Genomic DNA, 9,540 nt, shown 5'->3' on the forward strand with positions numbered 1-9,540 from the left:
AAATGGTGATGACAGGTGTGTGTGTGTGTGTGTGTGTGTGTGTGTGTGTGTAGGCAGACTTTACATGATGAAAAGCTGGTTTGGTTTTTATCCACCCATGCTGTCATATGCACTTCCTGCTCAGTGTGTTTATGTAGAGCCTGACGTACCTTAACTAGACTGCGCCTCACGCTCATTTACAGAAATAATCACCTGTCCCAGTTCTTACATCTCTCCCGCCCCAACTCAACGTTAATTAACATTATTTATAAAGTGTTTAACACAACACATTCACTCTGAATTTCTTTAACAGGAAACCCTCTCCTTCCTCAGACAAAAGGAACTGAAGAGGGGAAGGATGAGCCTTCGAGAGCCCTCTGCTCAATACCTTTGTGCAAAGCAACGCTCACTCTTTCAAGGTTTTAGTTTCACATTTGGTGCTGCCTTAAAATAATTTCCTGTGAAGGATCAATAAAGGAACTATTCTGTCAGCTTTCATCTGATCATTCACTCATCCACCCCCACTTGACCTTCTATTCATCAAATTATTTTCAACCCTTATTTTATCTTTCCATCCTTTCATCAAAAACTTTGTTTCAGTAAACTAATACCTAGATGGTGGCGTAGAGGAAAACTGGACTTTAAATGTTAGTAGGGTAAAAGATTTCCTCGATAACTACAACAAAATAGTTAAAGGCGCTCATTTGTTTTGACTGGTTCACCCTGACAAACCAGAACATTTATTAAATGCTGTTAGTCATCCTACAGGTTTTCTGACATTTACAGCACGATAAATCGTGGGTCCTTTATTTTGCATCTTTGTGTCACTGTTTGTCAAGTTTGCTCATCGCTATCAATATTAGAATAACTTTATTTCTTCTACTTCTCATAAAAACAGTTATTAAGTGTGGAACATACATAAAATAGTAGAGTGGAATAATGAAAGTCGTGGGGAAAGACAAAGGGTCAGTTGCTATGAAAGTAAAAACAGAAATAACTGGGAATAATTGGAATCAAGAATTAGGCAGCTTTTTATAGGTGTGTTCTGAGGAGTGATTTAAAACGTGGAACAGATTTAGCATGCCTGATCTCCTCAGGGAGGGCACTCCAAATTCGGAGCTCTAACAGCAAATGCACAGTCACCTTTAGTTTTTAGCCGTGACTTTGGAAAGGGTGGAAATAGCTTTGCCTGAGTATCTCAGGCAGTGTGTTAGGTCCGAATGGGAGAGCGGCTCGGAAATATAAAGAGATGCAAAACCAGATAGGGTATAACAAAGTGATCACAAGTATTCAGATATCAATTCTAGAAAACAATGGAAAGAAGCTAAAATAGGTGTAACATTGGCACATTTTTGGAACAGAAAGCCAAGCTGCAGCATTTTGTGCCAGTTGAAGGCGATGGAGGCCTCTGGGTGTGGCATGTGTAGAGGGAGTCGCAGTAGACTGAACAACCTTCTCCAGATCAGTGAAAGACAGAAACAGTTTGATTTTGGTGATATTCTGTTATTGATAAAACAGGCGTGGACAACCTTTTTTGTGTGAAGGCCTAATTTATGGTCAGAGTCAAATATCACACCAAGATTTCTGGTAGAGGACGTTGAGGTGGAAGCCAACGGACAAAGAAGGTTGTCATCAATCTGAGCCCTGACATGGGGAGGGGTGGAGAGGATGACTTCCAATTTGGTGTTACACAGCAGGAGAAAGCTGTCAGACATCCAGCATTTATTGTCTGCTATGCAGTTTTGTAGGCTGTTGTTGGCATTTGGTTTTTGTTGGCAGGTAAAGTTGTGTGTTGTTGGTGTAGAAATCAAACTGAATGTTGTGCGTTTGATGTCACTGGGAGGAAACATGTCAAGAGAAAAGGATGGAACCTAAAACTGAGCCCTAAACAGGAGGTGGCCCACTTATGGGAAACACCGGGGATGCATTATGATTCCTCATACAATTTTTAGGAATTTGGTTGAACATCTGTGGTTAAGTGGATTTCCACTTGCACTCAGTTATTCTGAGCCCTCTTTAAAGTTTATGTTCACCCAGGTAGAACTTTTATTAGATGTGTGGATGAGTCTAAGTAGCCACTGAGTCTAAAGTAGCCAAACAGATGCTATTTAGCTGATCAACAGTGGGCAAACGCATGGCTGGGGCAGTGGCAAAGGACAGAGAGGCTTATTTAAATGTGCTGGCCACTAAGGCTGAAGGTAAAGATGTGCAAGTGAGTAGGGGGAGATAGTTTGCTAAGAAATGGATACCAGAAAATAGATCTTAAAAAATGCTAAAATGGTCAGAAATGTACGTGTCAAAAGTTTCAGAATCAACAATATTTACATAAAGGTTAAAGCCATAATAACCTCCCAGCATATTGTAATTCAACTGGTCTGAGAGAGAACTAGACTTCTTCAAACAAGAAAATGCCAATATTATTTGACTTAATAAAGTCAGCTCCAACGAATTACTTGTTATTAAGTGACTTTGCCGTTTAACGAAGTAGTCTTAATATGGGTGGGAGTCAAGCGTGTCTTATTCGGGGGGGGTGTTGAACATTAATTAGATTATTACCGTTTACTGCTTGTCAAGTAGATTTTCTGTGGACTGTGTTACCAGACTGGGCAGGTGGCATTTGGAACTGCACCAGGCAGTAGAGACAAAGGCCTGAGGTATTTCACAACACCCTCAGATGCCATCTGAATGCAGCCCACTGTCTTGGTGGTGAATTTCCTTGTGCTGTGTGTGATCTGACTCTACAATGGTTTAAAACCAGCACAGCTCAGTGATCCTGGACTATTGGCAAATTCTGGATGCACAGGGTGTCTTCTAATCGTAGCACAAATATTGGTAACATCCAGGCACTCTCTTATCACTGTTTCATTTGATGATTACATGGGAAATGACGGACAGATATTAATGTGCTTTGACTGTCCAAAATATTCAGAGATCTATGTAGAGAGCTGAACAGCCTACTTACCAAATTAACTTAAGGTCTTGTACATTTAAAATATCCTATGTGATGTATAGTTACATACAGTACAATGGAGGCTGGTGGTGCAGGAATTTGTTCATAAAGGACATTAACATTTTGACGTGATGATGGCACAGGATGAAAAGTTAAGAGATCATCAAAGTTATCACAAATGCCAACCTCCTGGTGGCGCTAGAGAATTTCAGGGGGGTCACAAAATCAGGATTCATCTCCTGGAGTCCATGAATGTCGGCACTAAATTTCAGGGCAATCCATTTACAAGATGTCAAGATATTTAAGTATGTTGAACAGGCCAACACTGCCATCCACAGAGGCTCTAAGCCAAACCTACACAGAACAATAATAGCTGACGTTTATATCTTTGATTTGTAAAAGAGGTTATTTTCAAAACAAAGTAAATGTGTAAAAAATATGAAGATTCTTTTAATATTCAAGTGACACCTTCACGTGTAGAATCTCTTGTGCACGGCTCTAAGATAAGAGCCCACCATCTCGGTATCAAGCACTGTTTCAGCCCTGTGGTCTGGACCCAATGGATGGAAGCTGCAAGGGCATGAGTGTCCATCAGAGCATCAGTGTATGCTGAGCTAGATTCATAGAGGCCATCACACATGGTTTTCTCCTCCAGACAGACTTGCAGACGGTGACTGTAATTCAGAAGTATTACTCACACTTGCGAGGGCCTCCCAGTCTCTGAGCTCTGCGGCTGCCTCTGGGATCTGCCTACAGGTTGAGATTTCAAATAGCTCCAGCTGCCATCGGCTGTGACACTTGGAAGAGTTGCACGGCTCTGCTGAAAGCACTGAAACTGTGGCTGTGACAGTGGTGTAACGGTCGCAGTGACACATGGCCTTTGCCTCATGTTAGCTTTCATACCAGGCTAACGTCTGAACCACACAATGACGCACTGTCCACAGCCCAGTGTATCTACAAAACTAAAAGATCTTCAGTATATACATAATTTAACTCCACTCCAATTGTTGCAGTGGATAATTTTCATCCTACATTGATTCAACCTGCCATCTTTGAAAGGTCACGTCTCACATACAAAAACAGCTCAGCTTTTGTTACTGATTCTTTAATAATAAATAAGAAAACTACAGCTGCAACAATAGTATAATCAATCAATAATATTGTGAAATCATATTTTAGGCAAAGAATTCTCTGGTTCTAAAGTGTGAACATTGGCTGGTTTTCTTTGTTCTCTGTGGTCACACACAGAATTGGGTTGTCGGCTGTTGGTTGAAATAAAAATAATAATTCTGATAAAATATGGGCTCTTGGAAATTGTGAACATTTTAATGCAATTTGCTGAGTAAAAATATACTGATTATTGAGAAAACAATCAATAATGACAAGCTGCAGCCCTGGAATGAACACCAGCTAGAAGTCTTGATGCTTCTGGTGCTGTTTGGTGGATCTACAATCAGTGACCAGTAAGCACATGAGCTTTACTGTAACAAAGAGGTTCCAGCTATGAATACAGAGACGGTGCCTGTCCCTTTTCTTTTTTACTGTCCAATTTAGTTTCTATTGAGCAGCTCAATACTTGACATCTTGATGAAATCATGGGAAAGAGCAGCTCATATTCATAAAATTCATACATACTTATTAACTGTATTTATTGCATTGAAAAAAGGGAGCAGGCTGCAGATATGAAACAAACCAATGTCTGTGCATGTTTACACTGTAATCAGTCTGAATCATGTATACTTTAAGCTGCTTTGTCCTCAGTCACTTATTGAACAGGTTCTGTAGCTTCTTTCTTTTCTCACAGCCATCTGCTCTACTACTGTAGCAGTAACGTAAAACTGAGCAGTGTTTAAAGTCAACATACAATACTAGCAGCACAGTAGCATCATTTGGTTCCCGTGTATCAGGAAGTAACCTGCTGCTGCTCAAAATATCCTCAATTAGTTTATTTATGACCACAGGACACGACCTCAGGAAGGTATGAAGCTGTGTGGCTGACAGCCATGTTACAGTATGAAAACACAACCACTGCAGGAAGTTGAGCCGCTACATGACGAGACTGTCTGAAAAGCTTTTCCTGCCAAACTACGAGCTGAAATACGAGTTGTTGTCCAGCAGATCGATACAGCAGCTGTGTGTGGGAGGAAGCTCCCTGTGCTCTTTCACTCCTCTTTCACTCACCACACACCATACTTGTCAAAAATAACATCTTCTTGCATGTGCTCTTGAATATGGTACACAGTGCTGATTGCTCATATCACACCACAAGCTCTCCTTCTTCCAGCGTTTAATTATTCTGGTGACTGGTGTTGATTTAACCAGCAACCAAGTTTTCTATGGAGCTTTCATTACTTAACCTATTGATGGGAAAATATTTGTGCAATACCCTACTTGTCATTAACAGACGGCCAAATTATGCTCATTAAAATGAAAAAATGAAAAAAATCTGATGGTGTGAAGTTAGAAAGAGGTAACCCAGACCTCATGTTGACTAGAAGCTACATTAGACGCTACTAGAATAGCATTCCCACATCACTGACCCAACTATTGCTGGTCTCACTGCATTGTGGGTTTTCGTCCATTCTGTACCTCATTGCCATTATCTTGATCATGAGTCAAACAACAGCCCACAAACCCAAAGGTATTAATCCCATGGAGCCATGGAGTACCTGCAGCGAACACACAAGGCCCCAAATATATATGAATATAAATAATATGGCTGTTGGAGAGACTTTGAACAAAACACAGATTTGACCTAATCCGATGGTGTCAACACTTGCCCAAGATGGTGATGATGATGGTGATGATGATACCTGTGATGACAGAATCAGGCGTCGTTAATGTGACGGAATGATCCTGCACAGCTAGCATAACGTCATATTTGTAAAAGTGTTAAAGTGCACTTTTGAGGGGCAGCAGTAGCTCTTAAAACCTTGTCAGTACACAGAGAGGTTCACATGATCTCTTCTGGCGTCTGGCAGAAATCAATTTGAAGCACCAGCTGTGATCAACATGTGCAGTCCCACAGTTCTTGTTTCTCAACCTTGGCTTCACCGGGGAGCTTGTCTAACTTCTGCAAAATAAATCAAGGTGAAGTCTGTGGCCTCACAGTCTTCCCTCATGCAGACGTCTGGGGCCAGGCTGGCAACGTTTTTAGGGTTTGTCCCAGTTTCTTTCAGGAATCTCCTCTGCCTGCCCCCTCTAATCAGGCTGCCCAGGCTAACACGTCTGGGTTCTGGAGAGACGAATGGACTGCAGCCATGACACAGAAAGTTGGGCTGAAGAAATTAACCTGACAGAGATATTTGATTGTTTGAGGTCAGCGCAAAGAGCATTTCATGAGAAAATGGAACTCGGGGGGGAAAAAAACTTGTGGCGTTGCCCCCATTAAAGTTCAGACTCAAGCTCCATATAGACAAGGCTTTTAGAACTGACTGTAAAGCAGCATTAATAGATTTTGTCTTTGTCAGTGTGCACTTTGGTGCTGGATAGGAACTTTTTCAATAAAAAGAGCTGGAAACACAGCTAATGGAGAGCTAAAACAATGAGCTGAAAGATGCTAAAACGCTGAACTGCAGCGTTGGTGATCATTCATTCATCACTATGAATGACCACTTTGACATTGCACGTTGTCATTTGATCCATTGTTAATGCAAAACTATAAATTAGTGCAGCTTTAAAATCAGAAACTAATAGTAGGCTTGCACATATTATTTCATATTGACCTGGACTCTGCCAGCTGAAAGTGCAGTGGTCTTCATCCTCATCAATAAAACACTGACAGAGGATCAGTGTTGGGTGCTGCGTTGCTTGGGTTACTTCATATCCTCTCAATAATGGCAGTAATTGATTTACAAGACAAATTCCTTGTCAGCAGCCATTTACATGAAAATCACTCAGGCTCTCTATTGAAACTGGCAGACGGAAGGTTTGTGTTACATCAGGTCCTTCATGTAAAGTGTTTGTGTTGTCAGAATGAAAGGCACGAGGGAGCGACTTCAGGGTAAGCTGCAGCTAAGCCAATTAGCAAGTGGAGGATACAGTACGTCAAAGATTAGCCAGTTTACCTGACAGTTCAGCTCAGTTCTCGAAGCAGCAACACTTTCCTCACATTGCGTACTCTGTTGCACTGGGTTTTCTTACGACTCACATGAAACACTGAGAGCTGAAGCTAGCCCATTTGCTCTATATTACCAGCACGATCCATAGCCCTGGGCAATGGAACACACTTTCAAAGTAGTGCAGTTGATACCTTACTTTTAGAAGCCACATATGCCTAATTTAGAAAGAGAATATTTATTTCTCACCTGCCAAGGGGATCATAGTTTGATCCCTAAAATACACTAGCAGGCAGTAATACTGGAGTTAAAGAAACATGGCAAAGATGCAACTTCACTGTTTGTTTCTTGCTGATCAGCTCCCTACCTCCTTGTCATGTGTCAGCTGGAGACCTGATCAATAAGTAAAGAGCACAAAAATCCTCAGAGTAACAAATTCCTGCTTTATCTCGACCTGACAGCGAGCCATGAGATGACAGACAAGTGTAATCTACATCGAGAATGTTGCTGGTGATGAATCAGTGCAGTGGATGTGTAATCCATCTTAGTGTGTCTGCACAGCACTGTGTGTGTGTGCGTGTTTGTGTGTGTGTATGTGTGTGTGCGTCCAGACTTAGAGCACACACTGTTATCACTATTTGCTCATCGGAACCTCAATAGATCAAACCTCTGAGGTCCTGAGGAGAAACGTCCTGGTTGAATCCACTGAGGGACGTCAGCAAACACACAGTTACAGAGAAGAGTCTACAGGTGCACTTTATGAGTTACATAATCTCTTTAAGCTGTTTTATAGATTCCACAGGCAATACCCATCGTCCTCATGCTAATCCTGCTAGACTTTTCTATACATGTGGCTCTCTCTTACATGCAGGAAACAAATAAATTACTAGCTGACTAAATAAGCTGCAGCATTAATTAGGGTAAATGTCCCTTTAAGCCCACTAAACCTGCTTTTCAAAGATATTTAATATTTACTGCCCCATTTTAAGTGAGAATATTCTAGTTAAAGTGGAAGTCTAATCGCTCATTTGAATTGTAAATAATTAATTTATATCAATTTCTAATGCTTTTATTGTTTAATTTGTAAAAATATGTCAAAAGGCTGTCATGGGATTAATGGTTACCTAATGAGTAGCTACCATTTATGCCCATGGGGTGTTCCAAATTAGCCCACTTAATGATTTCTTTATGAATGATTATATATATTTAAATATCTTAAGAACATGAACCTGCTTTATTAAAATCTGTATCCTCTCCCACTCTCCAGTTGTCTCCACTCATAAACTACGGGCTGTAAATGGCATTTGAAAGAAGAATGTCCAGCCTTTTTGCTCTGTTGTCAGCATCCAAAAACTAAACTTACAGACTTGTGTCTTTTTGGGAATGTAGCAGAAAATTTATGAACTAAATCAAAACCATAGTGGAAATTATATCTGATAGAGGTAACATGTTAGCAACTGAGTCTGGATCAAAACAGTAAAGTTGCTGGACACAAAATCAGAAGAATCATCTGAAAGATGCTAAAACGCTGCATGGAGCTGAGGGGAACTGCAGAGTCAGTGGATAATTCTCTGTGATCAATATGATCCAAGAGTTTTAAGATTATACACGTCAGTTATTTCATCCAGTGTTAATATAAAAAATATTGATTAGAGCAGCTTTAATTCTGAGTGTCATAAATAATAAGACGTCGCTGCCTTTGAGCTTGCATGACACTGAAATCTTCTGGTCTGATTTATGGCCCGCAACAGGAACAGTTCCATTTCATTTCTCGGTGAAAGTAATGCACTGCTCTATTCCAGCTATAATGTCTCATAGCACGCATTAGTTCAAATGGTCGGAAGACATATTGGCTATTATCGCCTCATATCCTGTTACTCGCTCTCTAAAACAAACACAGCCATGCCAGCCAGGGAGGGGGAGGAGGGGAGGGAAGCTGAAAAATCCTTGACAGGAAACGTCGGGGTTCATGGCAGACATGGTCTTAATGTTTCGAGAAAACCTTGTGCTGTTTGTGTCTCTATCGGTCTAAACAACATATGCAATCTACTACTAAGACACCCATATATTTCTTATCGGATTCAGCTAAACTGGCTGACAAAGGCACCAGAGGACAAATGACACGGCAGGCATTTCAGTAAGATCTGACAGATACTGTCAAAGTGTCAGCATGAGGAGCTTTTCTGCTGCTGTAATTTCAACACATAGCATTTCCACAGCTAAACACCTCCAGGGCTGCCTACTCTGTACTTGGCTCCGTCTCAGGACCCAACAAGGCTTCATACTGTACACACCACACACGCCGAGGATACCGAGCTAAGTGAGTGCTTTTGCTCTGCCGACCAGAAAACCAACCGGGATATGTGAAATCCATTTGGGCCTGCAGTCGACCTGTCTGCAGCTTGTCACAGGAGCTGATGCATGGAGCCGCCTTCCGGGGCTGAGCACCATAACCACAAGCCATCCACTAGTGCTGCAGAGACATCATTTGTACAAGAAAACCCTGATTTCTCTAAAATCCTCTGCCTTTTAAAGAAATAAGAGTATGTTTCT

The sequence above is a fragment of the Pempheris klunzingeri genome, chromosome 13 (assembly GCF_042242105.1).
Source record: "Pempheris klunzingeri isolate RE-2024b chromosome 13, fPemKlu1.hap1, whole genome shotgun sequence".
Taxonomy (NCBI): Eukaryota; Metazoa; Chordata; class Actinopteri; order Acropomatiformes; family Pempheridae; genus Pempheris; species Pempheris klunzingeri.